This window comes from Phocoena sinus, chromosome 11 (genome assembly GCF_008692025.1).
Source record: "Phocoena sinus isolate mPhoSin1 chromosome 11, mPhoSin1.pri, whole genome shotgun sequence".
In the NCBI taxonomy this organism is placed as follows: Eukaryota; Metazoa; Chordata; class Mammalia; order Artiodactyla; family Phocoenidae; genus Phocoena; species Phocoena sinus.
In genome coordinates, this window is record NC_045773.1 from 81,667,261 (window position 1) to 81,685,759 (window position 18,499).

The window sequence follows — 18,499 nt, forward strand, 5'->3', positions numbered from 1 at the left end:
ATATACCACATCTACCAACTGTATTAAAGGAATCATTTTAGAATTCTCTGAATCACAGTGTTTCAAAGGAAGGCGGAACCATGGTTTAATTCGCCTCTAAAATATTCGAAGTTTGGATGGCAAAGCCACACAGAACAAGGTAAGGGCCCGACTACCGGCCCAGCCACGTTTCCCCTGCAAACTTTCCTGCGAAGACTTTAGGGGCGGTGAGGGCAACTGAGTGCGGACTTTGCAGAAGTTCTGCTCGGTATGACCGGGGCCTGTGGAGATGGGCTACCTTCTGAAAGGCAAACAAGACTTAAATAACAAGGACCGTACTCTTTGCCTCCCTCGTGAGGTTCCAAGGAGGAGCTTGGTCTCCTGAGATAGATGAAGGAGGGCGAGGAAGGGAGGGGGCCTCAAGATTCTTTCCTCATTTCTCCTTGGCAGCTCCCGGGCTCAAGCCAAACGCCCAGACTTGCTCACTCCTGAAGTCCGGGGGCTTACTCTCTGAAGTCCAAGTGGATCTGGAACCCACAGCATCCACTGGAACTGTCAGTCTGCGTGACTCCTTTTTCCTATGCTGATGACAGACGGGGCAGGAGACTCCTCCCGCGCCACCTGCGCCGTCGCCGTTCACGGTGAACCTGGGAGCCATGAGAAAGCAAAGTGTCAGGCGTCAGGGGGTTGTCGGGTTGTGCTGGGAGTGGAGCGGGGAACGCTGGAGGAAGGGCCCGCGGAGACAGCTCAGAGTGGCGGGGGCACGGGTGGGGTGGGGGGGAGAGAAAAAGGACCTGAAACGGGCGCGGTTTGGGTCAGATGAGATGCATGTAAAAGCGTATGTCGTAGGGGGTAGCGTGGCCGAGCGGTCTAAGGCGCTGGATTAAGGCTCCAGTCTCTTCGGGGGCGTGGGTTCGAATCCCACCGCTGCCAGTGACCTTTTGCCCTTCACCGTTGTCTGAGTAGGTACTTTTTCATGTCCAATATACACCGTTCTCACAGGCTCCAAGTTCAGGTAGGTTCCTCTCCTACCACTTCTGCTATTCCCAGAGGCCAGAGATAACGCCCATATGCACTGTCCCCCAAAACAGTGTTCAACACATGACAGGCCTTCAACTGATTATTTCAATTAACAAAAAGTTAATGAGCATCTACTCTGCGTGGTACTTACTCCGTTATTGTAGTTTCATCACCCAATAGTTTCGAACGTATAACAGACCTTCATTTAATTCATTCGTTTATGTAAAAAAAAAGAAAAGAAAAGAAAAGGAATCAGCTCCTACTATGTGTTACCTACTAGGTACTTAGGCCCCGTAGATACAGTTCTTACTTATTACCTTATTCAATAAATGGTGGAACAGTGAGTAGCTGTCAGCCTCCCTGAATCCACTTGCAACTGGAGACAGGTCCTGCCTGGCCGCGGTTCTCAGCATCCCCGAAGCCTTCTCATTTCACATTTTGAATCCTAATTATGCTGATCTGAGCTGTGGCGACTCTACGCAAGGCGCCTCGCCTTGCCACTCAACTGCCTCTCAGGTCACACGGTCTAGAGGCGCTTCCCCCCTCACTGTGTGCGTCTCTGCGTCTTCCATTGGGCGTCCTCAGTCTCTGCTCCAAGCAATTCTCTCTGCCCTCAAAGCTTCTTATCCTCTACACCTCAGCAAGGTAGTTGCTCTCTCCTGGAAGCCTCCCTTGATCTCTCCCTCCAGAATTACAATTAGGCACTGAGGAGCTGGAAGGAAACAAAGGAGAGGGTCCCTGCCCTGGTGCAGTGTAGAGAAGACAAGCATTAGACGCATAATGGCCCCAAGATGATACAATTTCTACGGTAAAGAATGCAACTGAACTATGAATGACATTGTAGATATATAGTTACCAAAATAAAGGACGGTACGACAGTACAATGTATAGAAGAACACACTTCAATGTTTCCAGTGATAACAGTGTCAGAGGATAGGGAAGGGGGAGATTATAAATTCTACTTTAGGCACTTTTGTTTGAGTTGTTAGGATGAGTAGATATTTATTTCATAAGTCGAATAAGTGAATCCACGAGTCCACAAATGAATTGTTCAAAAAAATCCCAGTCTGATAAATACCGCGAAAGAGAAATGGAACGTGCTGGGGAGCCTGTAGCAGGCCTCAGCTTAGCCATCCCTTCTTTGGCAGGCTTTCCTCATTGCTACCTGCCCTTAATTGGGTATTCCTGTTGGTATGCTTTGGCCATGCTCTGTTATCACTTGATCCATCACTTATTTTAGCATTTATCATAACTTTGGGAAATTTTTGTGTAATCATCTGCTTTTCCCCATGTGTCATAAGCTTTGTCAGATATAGAACCATATTTCTCTCACTTCCCCACATCATGAAAACTAAATAGATATTTGTAGTAAGTATCAGTGAATAAATATATAAATACATGAAAGAATATCTTTCTAATTGTGAAATGAGCAAGGTACACAGAGCTGAGGATCCCGGAAGATGTTGAGGTCTTCAGTTTGAGGTAGAGTCATGTGTTCTGAAGCCCCATTTCTACAGGACACTCCAGCTAAACTTGGTTCTTGACTCTGATTACGCCACACTGACTTGCTCTTTCTGGATTCAGCTCTGCTACCAGGTTACTGCAAATCATTCTTGCGCAGATTGCCAGGGATCACATTACTTCTGTATTGTGGGTCCCAGTCATCTCTTCCCCCAGTCATCCCCCTCAGCAGTCTTTGTTTGCATTCACCTTGCAATATTTATGAACCAACGATGAGCGATTCCAAGTGAAAAGTGTAGTCTTCTGAACTCCACACTCACAAATAAATAAACCAACCCACGGCCATCTGTACTATCTTCCAGCTCTATACTCCCTATCCTTTCCTGGGATATAAATGTGCTAAGATGAAAAACATTCATTTACACCCCTTCTGCCTTGCCTATCCTCAGAGAGCAGTTTAAAGCTTATAATTGAATAGTGGGCTTTTGAGGTTCTGGTGTAGTTTTAAAACCAATGGACATTTTTCTTTAAGAAATAAGCCTGTGGCTCATGGAATAAAAAGTGTGCCACCTATACTGGGGAAGAAAGACTTGGTCCATTATTCAGCTGGATCTGAGATAACTTAGACCGTCTTTTAAGGCTAGGAGACTCAAGAAGATAGAACGGAGAGTTTATGTGCATGGAGGGAAGGAATAGACACTTAGGAGAACTCTATGGTGACCTGGCCAAAAGTCTTTGAATTTCACTGCTTCCCTCTCCACCTTCCAAAAGATATATGCCCTTCAACCCATATTTATTGAGTAGCTATTTCTTGACAGGCACCTTGCTTGGATGGAGTTACAAAAAAAGGATGAAAGCCAGAAAATGATTCAGGGATTCCAAGCAATTCAGCCTTGGGAGACTACCAGAGGCACATGAAGAATGACTGGCCAATAATTAATATTTAGACTGACTAAAGTAGTAATTTATACCTGAGTGTTTCTTCCAGTGATGCTACATGTATGATCTCTTTATTATATGTTGTTCTTAACAGTTAAATAATCATGCTATGTTAATAAAGTTAAAGTTTAGAGAAATAAATGACTATACCCAGCACTATGACGTCCTCTCTTGGCCATCCACATTCGAGGACATATTTGTGTGGCCATATGAACACTGGAATGTCCACCTGGGAGCTAGGACCTGGAAAGGAGCCCCTCACCCCCCAAAAAGCAACAATCATGCCCTTTAGGCTTGTCAGATTTAGCCTATGGAGAGAAGGAAAAAGAAACATTCAAAACAGTCCAGCGCTGGGCTACCTGATTATTTATTCACTCGTTCGTTCATTCATGCATCATTCATTCATGCATGCATTCATTCATTCCACCTTTCATCTAGGCGTTCATACAACTAGCCATTGATTAAGCTTCTACTATGTACCAGACCTTAGGGTGTTAAAGAGGAATGAGAACCGGTCCTGCACTTAAGGCATCTCGGAGAGGGAGGACAGATTTTAAAATGGCAAGGCCATGATTACAGCTAAGCAGGAAGCACCAAGAAACTCCAAGTTGCTCTGGAGGCAAGTATCCTAGAATGAATAAGCGAAGCTGTAGAAAAAAGATGTTAACGTTTTTCTCCCTTTTGAACGACAAGATTAAAATCCAATTTGCCTTTGCGTGGGTCGGAAATGAAGGCAAAATCAAAACCTCCAGAGGTATCCATTTTCTTGGATCAGGATCCTACCCTGACCCTGACATCAAGGGATGGAAATCTGGGAAGCAGGCTCAGTGGAAACAATCAGTGAAAGTCCCCTCCCACCCACCTCCCATCCTTGCTTTTGGCTTCTCCGTCGCCCTTCGGCTGAAAGAGCAGAGATTTTCCATCCCTCCAAAAAACGCCCCCATAAATGAAAACAAACAAACAAATCAATTAGGAAGAAGAGGCAGAGCTTTCGGTTAAACTGGCACGTTTCGTTTTAAATTGTTTTCTATACATCTCTCTCATCAAAAAAATTTTTTTAATTAAACAGCACAAGGATAAAATAATTTTAAATGAAGTACAATCTATAACAATTTTGAATCACTATGTTGTATACCTGAAACGAATATAGTATTGTAAATCAACTATACCTCAATTGAAGGAAAAAAAAAAAAAAAATAGAAAGCACAAGGAAAGAGATATCAGATGGACAGTGTAGAAACATTGTTGCAATAGGGGTTCCATGGTGTAATGGTTAGCACTCTGGACTCTGAATCCAGCGATCCGAGTTCAAATCTCGGTGGAACCTCACCTTTTCTTTTCACATCCCAATCCTGTAACAGACTGAACCACGCTGCTTTCAATTTCCGCACTTTAATTTTTGATGGGTTCGGGCAGTGAGAAAGGACGTGAGACTACGATGCTAGTGGCCCGTGAGCTCAGGAGCAGCCTATAATCACCGAGTCTGTGTACATGTCTTTCTGTTCCCACCAGACTCATTTTTCTCCCAGGACTCCCCAGGGTTAACGAGCGTTTAGTAAAAGCGCCTTTAATGAACAAACCAGAGTGCAGAGCAAAACGTGATCCGTGATAAGTAGCAACCAAAACGGAAAAGAAAGAGTCTTTCTTTTCCTAATCGAGGGTCCGTCGTTAGGACTGTAAAAGGGAAAGTAGAGAGAAGAATGAAGGGAAACAAAAAATGGCTGAGAAAGTGGTAGTGGTTGCTTTTAGAGCAGGAGGAAAAACAGTCTGTCAGAAGTGGGATTCGAACCCACGCCCCCATTCGGGGACCAGAATCCTCTCTGGAAGGAAGCTTGAAAGACTACAGCTTGAGTCTGGCGCCTTAGACCACTCGGCCATCCTGACAGCCCAACACGGTTGTCCCAAATGAGTAAAATCTGCAATTCTGCTGGAAGTGCACTCACCATGGGCTGTTAAATTCTTTGGCAGTCTAGGGTTTATCCGAAAAAATGGGAATGTAAATCCTTAAAAATTAACTGAACCTTCTTTCTCAGTAGAGCCAGCAACTTTGACTGAACTCGCGAGGCTTTCCTCTCAGTCCAGGGTATAATTTGGCATTTCTCTCCTCTCCCTTCTTTCTGCCTTTCCCTGCGAGCCCCGGGGCACTGAGGCTCAAGGATCCTAACAACCCGGAACCGACCCCGGACTGGACAAGAGAGAACTCCCTTTATTCGTTCCCAGAAAGGACACAGAGCACGGGCTCTGTTCCCGAGAAGATGCCTGGCAAACCAACCGAATTGGCGGGAGCTCAGCGGGGAAGAAGTGAGCGAGCCAGTGTAGACCTGGGGAGAAAACCGGCGAGTTAGTATAGACCAGAAAGGGGCATGGTGAGTGCGGTTTAGGGGCCTAGAGCATGAAGACTGGATGTGGATGTGAGTTGCAGAAAGTAGTAACCAATAAGAAAAAAAGATGAAGTGGAATTCATCAAAACTAAAAACTTCTGTTCATCAAAAACGCCATTAAATCTCTTTCTTCACGACTCCATCTTCGCGGTAGCGGCAGTGGTGCCCACGGTTCAGTGGCCGACATGCAGTTCTGTGTCTTCGCCCGGGAGCTACACACTCTTGAGGTGACAGGCCAGGAGACAGTCGCCCAAATCAAGGCTCATGTAGCTTCCCTGGAGGGCATCCCTCAAGTCGTGCTCCTGGCAGGAACATCCTCATCCTAGAGGATGATGCTACTGTGGGTCAGTGTGGGGTGGAGGCTCTGAGCACTCTGGAAGTAACCAGACACGTGCTTAGAGGTGAAGTCCATGGTTCCCTGGCCAGTGCTGGGAAAGTAAGAGGTCAGACTCCCAAGGTGGCTAAACAGGAGAAAAAGAAGATGGGCCAGGCCAAGAGGTGTATGCAGTACAACTAGGGCTTTGTAAATATTGTGCTCACCTTTGGCACGAAGAAGGGCCCCAATACCAACGCTCAGGTCCTTTGTAATCCTGGCTTTCTCTAGTAAAGTCACTTAGCCCAATCAAACAACTACAACAACAACAAACACCATTAAAAACGTGTACAGGAGAGGGCCTGTGAGAACACAGAGACAAGGTGGCTGCCTGCACATCAAAGAGAGAGGCTGACACCTTGACCTTGGACTTCCAGTCTCCTGAAAATATACCGAAAACATTAATTTGTGTAGTTTGAGCCACACAGCCTCGTCTTTTGTTACGACAGCCAGAGCAGACTAATACAAACGTCTTCCATGGTGGCTGAGGACTCTTAAGAGTCCAAGGCAGAAGATGTCAGTCCTCTCATAGGCCAGGCCCAGCATCAGTGTAGAATCATTCTGCCATACTCTCTTGGTCAGAGCATTCTAGGCAAGTCCAGATTCAAGGCAAGAATAGGTTGTACCTCTCGATGATGCATGTCACATGCATATGGAGAGGAAGGAAACTGATGGTGACCATGCTGGAAGTAGTTACCATCCCTGCCCCCACCTAGCCCCAGTGGCCTGTAAACTTCATAAGGGCAGGAAGCAGAGGGTATTTACCAGGCACCCTCCGCTCATATCAAAGTGCTGGTATTCAACGAAATCCCCCAAACCCTTGTTGTTTGAAAGAATGGGTCAGATTAGCTTTTCCCCCCACTGTCTCCAAAGATTTTATCCTCAGGAAATGGAAGACAGTTAAATGTCAGTAAGCTAATTGCCAATTCAAAAAGAAATAATATTCAGGGAATTCACTGGCAGTCCAGTGGTTAGGACTTGGTGCTTTCACTGCTGGGGCCCAGTTTGATCCCTGGTCTTGGAATTAAGATCCCGCAAGTCGCACGGTACAGCCAAGAAAAAAAAATTTTAATGACTAAAGATAATCACATTTTTCAGTGACAGCATTACCTGAGTATGCCTTGAATTCTTCTATCCTGTATCATATCTTAGATTGCTCTTTAATCTAGGACTCTTTACACTGGTCACTAAAGTAATAACCTACACCAGGGAATGTTGTTATGAGAATTAAACGAACTCAGCAATACTGGTATCTGATTAAAAAAAAAAAAGTTGTCTAGCAGAGACCTGGGTCAGACAGAGAGGCCACTTACTGTAGTGGTTAAAGCTTAGACTCTGGAGCCAGTCTACCTGGATTCTAGTCTTGGCTCTGTCTTTCACCGACTCTGTGACCTTAGACAATTTAGTTAACAATTTCCCCAGCCATAAAATAGAGATCATGATACTAGCACTACCTTGTAGGATCTGGAAGGATTTTGTGCTTTAATGAACAGAGCCCAGTATATACTAGCTTCTAAATAGGTACTTACTAAATGAAACACCCATCTCTCCTTCTCCATCAACCTGAAGGAATAAGAGGAAGAATATGCAAATCAATTATTCTTAAAAGTTTCCTGATTTTTTCCCTCTCCTCTTTATTCTCAGTCCTCCTTTAGATCCATAGTAGTCCATCCTGAGAGTTTTCCCTATGGGTTCTGTTTCAGTGGGGTTGCTGGGAGCTGGTCAGAAAACTACAGAGCCACACCTGTTCAGAAGGAGATCTCTTCCCAAAGTGCAAGCAAATTCCTCTCCTTTATCAGAGGTCTTACTCTCTCTCTCTGCTTCCTGCTCACTTCATGACTGCACACCTCTTAATTTCTCTGTTTTAAGATGACTCTCTCCTCCTTGCCTGTTTCAGCTTCATTCTCCATAGAAATAGCTGAGAATGGCACTGAGTCTCCTGATTTTTTTCCTGCTTACCTGCCCATTCCTGTGTTTCTATTAGCTCTTACCCCACTAATGTCCTCTTGTGTCATTATTGCAATAGCCCCCAAATCAGTCCTCCTGGTTGGTATTGCCTTTACTATGGCTTGCACCATCAATACGTCACTCCTATGCTCACAAAGCTTCAATGGAACCTCCCTCCTATAAGGGTTGAGGACGCAGAGTCTGTCCTTCACAAGCAATTTTATCGCCATTGCTTTGTTTTCATGAATTTATGTAGCCAAATTTATCAGTACTGCCTGTCCAAATTTTCTTCCACGTAGTCACTCCTAAACTTATTCCAAAACAGATTCTCTCACAGCTTGTCAATATCCTCCCAATAGTTTACTTATTAATGTTCTTATAGGTGCCACAAAGGATTTGAGATAGTTGAAAAGAGTATTAACCATACAATAAAGTATTAGAGTTTTAAACTTTGAAAGAAAAAAAATGTCAGAGAGCATATGCCTTGAGTTCTTTGCTTGTAACCCTTTGTAGTCTCTTGCCTAGCTCTCTATAACTACCCCTCCTTTTTTGTAACTTTTAAATTATCTGTACTGTATTTTCTCTAACAAAATAATATGTGCTTTTAGTAAAATAATAATATGTGCTTTTAGTAAAAATAAAATATGTATTGCAGAAATGTATAACCTAAAAAGTAGGGAATTCCCTGGTGGTCCATTGGTTAGGACTCCCTAAGATTCCACAAGCCACATGGCGCAGCCAAAAAAAAAAACCTAGACAGTAAAAAAGTCACTCATAATCTATCCTCTCCTCCCAGTCTTTCCAGTACACCACACACTTATTAGTTTTGTTTATATTCCTCTGGTATTGTTTCAGTATTTACATTAGTATATTATTATTTTGCAAAAAATTAATTTATTCTACATAACGTACTGCAACTTGTTTTAACATGACAACATAAGTTGGATATCTTTTCACATCAGTATACACATTTGTTAAAATGACATATAATGACAATAACATTGTAGCATGTACCATACTTTTTAAATTAATTTTTTGGACAATTTTTTTCTTTGCTGTTTTCTTTATAACAACTTTGCATCTCACTCCTTGTTTTTCTCACATAGTCTCAACTAGACCAATACCTAGATTTGAATAGTAAATATATTTTAAAATAGCAAGATAAATGCTGTCTTAGAATGGAAAATTTCAGAGGATGTGGAATGAACAGACCACTATCTCAAAATGAGATACCTTATGCTTTTTTACTGTTAAAAGAAATTTCAGACCTTATTTATAAATGAGCCAATATTCCTCAAAATCAAAAAGTAAATTTCTGAAACAAAAGTCATTCTTCTGATCAAGCAAAACCGTTTTAAACGTTTAAAATTTAAAACAGAATATCCATTTCTCTGTGCAGAAAAAAGTAATTTAAATACTTGAGAATTCATTTGTGTCCTTATTTCTTAATTTAGTTTGTTTTGCATAATTAAGGCATGCACATGGTATAAACTTCAAAGGGTAGAAAAGATCCACCCACTTTTCACCCCAAAGCAGAAAGGCCTCCATATTACTGGGAGTCCTTTGATCACTTCTCTCCAGCATTCTTTAATTGTGGATACCCTCCATTTTGCTTTCTGCATCCCCCTCCCCAGCCATCCATCAACTCCAAGTCAATGAGAGAGCAAAAAACAGCAAGACGCTGAAAAGGAAGGAAATATGGTGTTTCCTACTTTGTCTCCTTTCACAAGCTACCCTGAAATGCTCTTCCAAGCTGGGATAAAATGAATGATGAACAGCAGGCTTTTACTTATACTAATGATGAAATAAAATTCATATTTTATGGCAAGACAAGAAAAATGTAAACATAAAACTTTTCTCTGCCTGTTTGGACCTCCTCCCTCCCCTTTAGTGTATATAGTTCATCTGTATTAACCAGACCTCCTCAGGAGGTAACATTCTTTCTTAATCTTGTAAAGGCTCAAGATGACCCTCTACTCGCTTTGTACATGCAGATCTGGATTATGTAAACTGTCAGTATGTCATTTAATGTATAACTCTTTGTCTCAAAAATGTATATAACTGTACTTTGACCTCTAACCGGTGGTCCTCAGAGCTTTCTGAGAGACTCTGGGGTTATAATCTTCAGGTTGGCTCAAATAAAATTTTCTATTGCTTTCTTAGATTGACTATTAACTTTTTGTCAACACTAAGTTTGAGACAGTTCTAATATTTTTTTTTTTGTTTTTTTTTTTTTGTTTTTTTTTGCGGTACGCGGGCCTCTCACTGTTGTGGCCTCTCCCATTGCGGAGCACAGGCTCCGGACGCAAAGGCTCAGTGGCCATGGCTCACGGGCCTAGCCACTCCGCAGCATGTGGGATCTTCCCGGACTGGGGCACGAAACCGTGTCCCCTGCATCAGCAGGCAGACTCTCAACCACTGCGCCGCCAGGGAAGCCCCAGCTCTAATATTTTTATGAAGGTTTTATCATCCTGCGTTCTTGGTATTTGTGTAGTCAGGAATTTGGCCTCATCTAAAGAGACGTCTGGCCTTTGTCTTCTTCTGGGAGGTAACTTCTAAACACTAGGAATTTCCCTAGTAATAGGAGTATTTATTCCTGGTGGTCCCCTCAGAACACAACTGAGAGTTTAGCTCATGAGATGACTCAGCATGGGGCATACACATACTTCTCAGGTCTGTTTCATAGGGACTTTTGGCTTTTGACTGAGGGAAGATGTTGGAAAATGAAGGAGAGAGGCAAAGGATGAGGGCCAAGGAGGGTTTGGCCCTGGCCATGTTTCACATGATGTCTAGGACAGCATCGTTCCCTCTCACTATATTTGAATCAAAGTGCTGGGCTAGGAGAAACATAGCCCTGACCAAGTGGGACTATTTTTAAGTTACGCTCGTAAATAAAAAGCTATTGTGGAGTAGAAGAACCTTCTGAATAGGACAGCCTTCAAAGACACAGTGATGATTTACCTTGATTTATCTGGGATACTTCCTATTTCCACCTGTTGTCTTTGTATAATTATTAAGAGCACCCACTGTCTCTCTCAAAGGTGTTCAAGTTTGGACAATGAATTAAATGGCCACCATTTTTAAAAAGAGGGTTCAGTTATTTGGGACAAGTGACATTTTGTCCTTTCTCCATCCTGTCTCGATTATGAAACTCCAGCAGCCATCCTGGACTATGACATGATCTTGAGGGTTAGGTACCATGCTCAAGAATGATGCAGCATACACAAAAATAAGCTCAAAATGGATTAAAGACCTAAATGTAAGGCCAGAAACTATCAAACTCTTAGAAGAAAACATAGGAAGAACACTCTATGACATAAATCACAGCAAGATCCTTTCTGACCCACCTCCTAGAGTAATGGAAATAAAAACAAAAATAAACAAATGGGACCTAATGAAACTTCAAAGCTTTTGCACAGCAAAGGAAACCATAACCAAGACCAAAAGACAACCCTCAGAATGGGAGAAAACATTTGCAAATGAAGCAACTGACAAAGGATTAATCTCCAAAATTTACAAGCAGCTCATGCAGCTCAATAACAAAAATACAAACAACCCCATCCAAAAATGGGCAGAAGACCTAAATAGACATTTCTCCAAAGAAGATATACAGAATGCCAACAAACACATGAAAGAATGCTCAACATCATTAATCATTAGAGAAATGCAAATCAAAACTACAATGAGATATCATCTCACACCAGTCAGAATGGCCATCATCAAAAAATCAAGAAACAATAAATGCTGGAGAGGGTGTGGAGAAAAGGGGACACTCTTGCACTGCTGGTGGGAATGTGAATTGGTTCAGCCACTGTGGAGAACAGTATGGAGGTTCCTTAAAAAACTACAAATAGAATTACCATATGACCCAGCAATCCCACTACTTGGCATATACCCTGAGAAAACCAAAATTCAAAGAGAGTCATGTACCAAAATGTTCATTGCAGCTCTATTTACAATAGCCAGGACATGGAAACAACCTAAGCGCCCATCATCGGATGAATGGATAAAGAAGATGTGGCACATATACACAATGGAATATTACTCAGCCTTAAAAAGAAATGAAATTGAGCTATTTGTAATGAGATGGATAGACCTAGAATCTGTCATACAGAGTGAAGTAAGTCAGAAAGAAAAAGACAAATACCGTATGCTAACACATATATATGGAATTTAAGGGAAAAAAATGTCATGAAGAACCTAGGGGTAAGATAGGAATAAAGACGCAGACCTACTGGAGAACGGACTTAAGGATATGGGGAGGGGGAAGGGTGAGTTTTGACAGGGCGAGAGAGAGTCATGGACATATACACACTAACAAACGTAGTAAGGTAGATAGCTGGGGGGAAGCAGCCGCAAGGCACAGGGATATTAGCTCGGTGCTTTGTGACAGCCTGGAAGGGTGGGATGGGGAGAGTGGGAGGGAGGGAGACGCAAGAGGGAAGACATATGGGAACATATGTATATGTATAGCTGATTCACTTTGTTGTAAAGCAGAAACTAACACACCATTGTAAAGCAATTATACCCCAATAAAGATGTTTAAAAAAAAAAAAATGATGCAGCAGAAAAACAGAAAGTGACTAAACCACTAAGGATGATGAATCTGCCATACTAGCCCTGAATTGCCTTCTTCTGGTCTTCTTTTACATGAGGGAGATAAAAACCCTTTTCTGGGCTTTCCTATCATATGCAGGAGAACCTAATTGTAAAGGATATAGGGCCCAAGTGACTAAACAGTCAGAATAGGGGAAGGTGATGTAGCAGATCTTGTGGATGTTTCACCAGCATCCAGTCTAGTCCACTGCATAGTACCCAGGAGGTCTACAGAGTTTTGACTTCAAGGATGGGTCTCGGCTGGCACTGACCTGTGAGTATCATCTTCGCCCCCTTGCCACATTAACTGGTTCAGGGATGGGTAGTAAAAGCCAAATGTAAGCCAAGCAGCCCATAGTGTTCCTTTAAACACAGGGCTTTGTTTGACTGGAAAAAGACAAGACATGGAAGTTGTGATGTGCAGAAAATTTTAAAAACTTTTTATTCTGAGATTATTGTAGATTCACATATAGTTCTAAGAATAATAGAAACCCAGTATACTCTTCACCTAATCTCCTCCAATGTTACTATCTTACATAAGCATAGTACACTATCACAATCAGGAAATTGACGTTGATATCATCCACCAACCTTATTCAGATTTCCCTTGTTTTTATATGCACTTGTGTGTGTGTGTGTATTTAGTTCTATGAAGTTTCATCATGTGTAGATATCACATGTGATTAACACCACAGTTAAGATACAGAACTGTTCCATCACAAGGATCCCTTTTATAGTCACAGACACCTCCTTTCCCCCTTCTCAATAAACCATAAACCACTACTCTGTTCTCTATCATTTTGTCACTTCAAGAATGCTATACATGGAATCATACAGAATATAACATTTCGAGACTGACCTTCTTGACTCAGTATAATTCCCTTGAGATCCATCCAAGTTGTGTATTTCAATAGTTCATTCCTTTTCATTGCTGAAAAGTATTCCATGATATGGATGTGCCACGATTTGTTTAACCACTCATTATTGAAGAATGTTTCCAAGTTTGGCTATTATGAATAATGCTTTATGCAAACTTTTGGTGTGAATGTTAAGTTTTCATTTCTCTGGGTTAAATGTCCAATGACATATAGATTTGAGACTCAAAACCGCAGCAGCCATTTGGCTACCTCATCAGAGAAACCTCCTCTGACCACCCAATATAAAATAATGCCCCAATCACTCTTCATCCTCCATATCCTGATTCATTTTTCTTCATGGATCTTTCATACTACGTATTTATTTCTTAGCTTGCCTATTATCCATATTGCTCCCTAGAAAGCAAATCCATGAGCCCAGGAACTTGGTTTTGTTCCCTTCTGTATCCTGGAGCCTAAAAGAGAGCCATGGTACACCCTCAACAAACACTTAAATGAATGGATGGATGAATGAATGAATGAATAAATCTCAGACATCTTTCCATATTAGTATATATAGATCTAACTCATTCTTTTTGGTCCCTGCATACTATTCCATTGTATGCCTGAATAGTATTTTCATTAACCTGTCCCCTATTGAAGCATATTTATATTGGTTCCAGCATTTTACAAATGCAAACAATGCTATAATGACAATCCTTATACAATCATCTTTTTTTAAAATAAATTTATTTATTTTTGGCTGCTTTGGGTCTTTGTTGCTGCACACAGCCTTTCTCTAGTTGCAGTGAATGGGGGCTACTCTTCCTCGCGGTGCACAGGCTTCTCATTGCAGTGACTTCTCTTGTTATGGAGCATGGGCTCTAGGCACGCGGGCTTCAGTAGCTGTGGCATGCGGGCTCAGTAGTTGTGGTTCGCGGGCTCTAGAGCACAGGCTCAGTAGTTGTGGCGCACAGGCTTAGTTGCTCCGTGGCATGTGGGATCTTCCCAGACCAGGGCTGGAACCCACGTCCCCTGCATTGGCAGGAGGATTCTTAACCACTGTGCCACCAGGGAAGTCCAATCAATCATCTTTGTACAGATGGGAGAGAAGAGGAGTAGATGGTTCAAAGAGTATGTGCATTAAAATTGTTTTTCTTAAGCTATTACTAAGTTGCTCTCAACAATGTTCTCCAAATTTACCCTCTCATGGTATACTGGAATGCCTGTTTCCTCATGTTCTCACCAATACTGGGTATTGTTGAGCTTTTTAGTCTTTATTCATTTCATAAATTAAAAACAACATCACATTAATTTATTAATAGTGAGTTAAACTTCTTTCCACATGTTTATTAACTTGTTCTTTTCCCCTGTGAAACAAGGCAGGACCCGTGGGGCCCTCCCTGGTACAAACCCTTCCTGTGTCCATAGACTTTATTCAGCCTCCTTGAGCTTCCCTGAGTTCTAAAGAGCAGATTCAAACAGTTGCTAATCAGGGAAGGGAGGGAATGAAGAAGGAAAGGAAGAGCAGTCACGAAACAATAGTGCACCCTTGGGGCAGGGTCCTGGTTCCTCCTCAAGGAATATATATGACAACATATATACTGAGTTCTTCTGCCAGAACTAAGGTCCTCACCCAGGTGGAGGATGGTAACGTCAAGCTGAACACAAGATTTCTGGAGCACTGCCTGTCCTGTTACCTCACCACCAACCAATCAGAAGAAAGTCACACACCCTGCAGGCCTCACCCCAAATTTTGCCTATTAAAAACTTCTCCTCCAAAACCATTGGGGAGTTTAGGGGTTTTGAGCACGAGCCACCCTTTCTCCTTGCTTGGTCCTGCGATATAAACCTTTCCCTGCTCCAAACTCTGACATTTTTGTTTGTTTAGCCTCACTGTTCATTGGGCACAGGAACTTGGGTTTGAGAACAAGATTTGGGTTTATTTCTCAGTTCCCAGTCTATTCTATCGATCTATCAGCTTATTCTTACTTTAATTATTGTAGCCTTGTGTTTTTCCTATTTTTTATTTTTATATTTCCAGACTAACTTTAGCATCACTTGGTAAAGACAGATAAAAGAGGAGAGAGTGGAAGCAGAAATATCTTAGGCCTTATCAGGTTCTACTCAGTTTGGTGCCTGGAAGAAGAATGGTCCAAGGAGAAAGGGGTCAACAGTGTCAAACGCCTCAGGAACATTAAGATAAAGGCTGAAGAGTATCCTCTGGATTTAGCCAATACTAACAGAAATTACTGGCACCCTGAGGGCAGATAGGTTGTGTTGATAGGGAATTTATTTTTAAATAGGTGGGAATTTATTTTAAGATAAAACACTTTATTAATAAAAATTATATTTATTAGTTAGGTTTAGTTTCCGTTGCATATGCAGACAATCCAAATAGGTGGCTTAAACAGGACAGCTGCTTTAGTCTCTCTTACACATATAATTAGATGCAGGTACTCTGCAATGAATAAGGACCCAGGCTTCCTTTACCTTTTACTATATCATCTTAGTGCAGGCTTCCATCCTCAAGATTGTCTCATGGTCCAGGACAGCTGGTCAACCTCCTACCATCACGTGCACATTCCAGGCTGGAAGAATTAGGAAGGGGGAATGTTAAAAGGGTATGCTTTGCAGCTGAGTAGTCTTCTTTTAAGAAGCATTCTCAGAATGACCACCCAAAACCTTCCACATGGATATCACTAGCCACCTACAATCTCAGGGCCATGTTGAAGTGTGAAAGAAGCGCTAGGTGAGTTGGTGTTCCTGAGCACATCCATAACCAGCTGGACAAGATTTCATACAGCAGAGCTGCCTTCATGAATATACCATAGTATTGGCAGTAAAGGCACCTGGAAAGTATCTTTCAGCTGGGCATATTGCTACCTGGAATAAAACTTAAAGGAAGGAGTGGAGATTGGCTATAAAGTAGTCAATGACAGTCCCTTCCATATTGTGTTAAGGTTGAAAAGCACTTATTAAAATAAATAGCTAGGGCTTCCCTGGTGGCGCAGTGGTTGAGAGTCCGCCTGCCAATGCAAGGGACACGGGTTCGTGCCCCGGTCCGGGAGGATCCCGCATGTCTCAGAGCGGCTGGGCCCGTGAGCCATGGCCGCTGAGCCTGCGCGTCCAGAGCCTGTGCCCCGAAACAGGAGAGGCCACAACAGTGAGAGGCCCGCGTACCGCAAAATAAATAAATAAATAAGTAAATAAATAAATAAGTAAATAAATAAATAAATAGCTGTACCAGAAGTCCCAAACTAGAGGTGAAGTCAATTTCATCTTGCAGAGATGATTTTTACAATTTTTAGTTAGTTTCCAACACTTGAAAGTCAATCAATTTCACATAAATCTCTAGATTTCTGCCTTCTCTTGAAAATCAAAGATTTGGCAATATGCTGGGCTCACATTCTCAATAAGAAGTAGCTGCCTCATCTGTCCTCCAGTTATTCGCTGTCCCCATCTTTCCCTGTTGCGACCCTGGACTGGCCTGCTCATTTAAATTACCTTCTTGTCTCCAGAGGCATTTGTGTTTGCACCCTTTACAAATGAATAACTGTGATAAAGATAAGAAGTACACATAAAATGTGACAGTAGAATCATTAAGTTAATTGATTATTAGTCTAATAATTCAACAAGTGTTGAAGTCCTTTCACGTGATTAAATCTATGTGCAAGGCATAATGGAGATCATAGAAGGTCTGGAGAGAAGTCTCTGTCCTCATGGAGTTACTAAAGTATCTGACCTCAGTTTATTTATGTATACTTTATACTTGACATATAAAGTATGCTGGACTATGTGAGAGCACACATCACTTCCTATTCTAAAAGTGTGCCCTGAATTAGAACCTTGACAGACATGTAAGAGTTATTGCAGTGTTATGTAAATAGGTTATAGAAAAAGACTAGAAACAGGGAAACTGGTGGAATTGGTCACATTCAACCAGTCACTAACTCATTTAAAACACATTTGCAAACTGACATTGTTGAAATCATTTAGGTCAAAGTATAGTAATGTAAATTAAATTAACACAGGCAAGCCTGCCCAAATTCAATTAAATCTAGAGGAAGGACAATACTGAGAAAATAGCAAAGGAAACGAGGAAACACCAAGGTAGGGATGAGGGAACAACGCAAAAAATTTTTTTTAACTTTACTGGATAATGAAAAGAGCCTGTGTCACCCACAGGATTCCCAATCTCCCTATACTTCAGGAAGGAGCAAGCATGTTTAGGTTCTATTCAACACAGCTCTTTGCAGTGGGTACTTTATTATTTTAATGGATAAGCATACTTAGGGTTTAAAAAGTAAAAGTTGTAAGGAAGTCTCCCTCCTTGCTGGGGTATAATTGTTACCATTTCATCAGAGAGGAAACTGAAGCTCAGAATGGTAAACCAGTTTGCTTAGGCACAATAGGAAGCAGCAGAACTGGGCTTGTCTGTTTCTGTCACAGAAATGTTGCCGCCTGATAATTAAGCCTTTCTTTTTCGAAACAGAATTGCGAGCGCCTGTAAATGGGGTTTGTTTGATAAACCTCCCCACAGGCCGGGTGGGGCTCAGTCTGCAACCCTCATCCCTCCGGCCTCCCGGGGAGGCCAGATGTCTCTTCTTACCACACCAACACAAAGCTAGCTTTCTCTCGCCTTTGCTGAGGCGTGGGCACCAGACAGGAAACCCAACAAAAGACCAGGGATCCAGGCCCAGGGCCGCCGAAGCTCGGCGGCGGGCCCGGAGCGTGCAGGCAGGGGATACCCTGTCCCCGCCGTACCCCGCGGACACCGCCTGCCTCTGTAACCGGTTTCCGAGGCTCCCGCGCCCGCGCGTTCCGCCCCAGGGCGGGCGGCTAGGCCTCCACGGACCTCTGCGGAGGAAATCATCCAGGCCTGAGTCCAGGAAATCTTGCCGTGCGCAGGAGGCCTGAGCCAAGCCCCGCCCCCGAGCCGCCCCTTC

The 18,499-nt window shown here is 42.6% G+C and overlaps 1 long non-coding RNA gene, 3 other non-coding genes and 2 pseudogenes across 4 annotated transcripts; 4 read left to right on the forward strand and 2 right to left on the reverse strand.

Annotated features, from left to right (window-relative positions):
• LOC116762187 overlaps positions 1 to 18,499 on the forward strand; it is a 382,117-nt pseudogene that overhangs the window by 44,471 nt on the left and 319,147 nt on the right.
• TRNAL-AAG lies at positions 831 to 912 on the forward strand. Its single transcript has one exon. It is a non-coding gene; the product is annotated as a tRNA-Leu (tRNA).
• TRNAQ-CUG lies at positions 4,655 to 4,726 on the forward strand. Its single transcript has one exon. It is a non-coding gene; the product is annotated as a tRNA-Gln (tRNA).
• On the reverse strand, positions 5,168 to 5,283 carry TRNAL-CAA. The gene is made up of 2 exons: positions 5,246 to 5,283; positions 5,168 to 5,213 (listed from the first exon to the last, which is right to left on the reverse strand). It is a non-coding gene; the product is annotated as a tRNA-Leu (tRNA).
• LOC116761721 lies at positions 5,966 to 6,384 on the forward strand (annotated as a pseudogene).
• LOC116762445 lies at positions 14,583 to 17,092 on the reverse strand. Its single transcript, XR_004352260.1, has 3 exons — positions 16,798 to 17,092; positions 16,044 to 16,141; positions 14,583 to 14,642 (listed from the first exon to the last, which is right to left on the reverse strand). It is a non-coding gene; the product is annotated as an uncharacterized LOC116762445 (long non-coding RNA).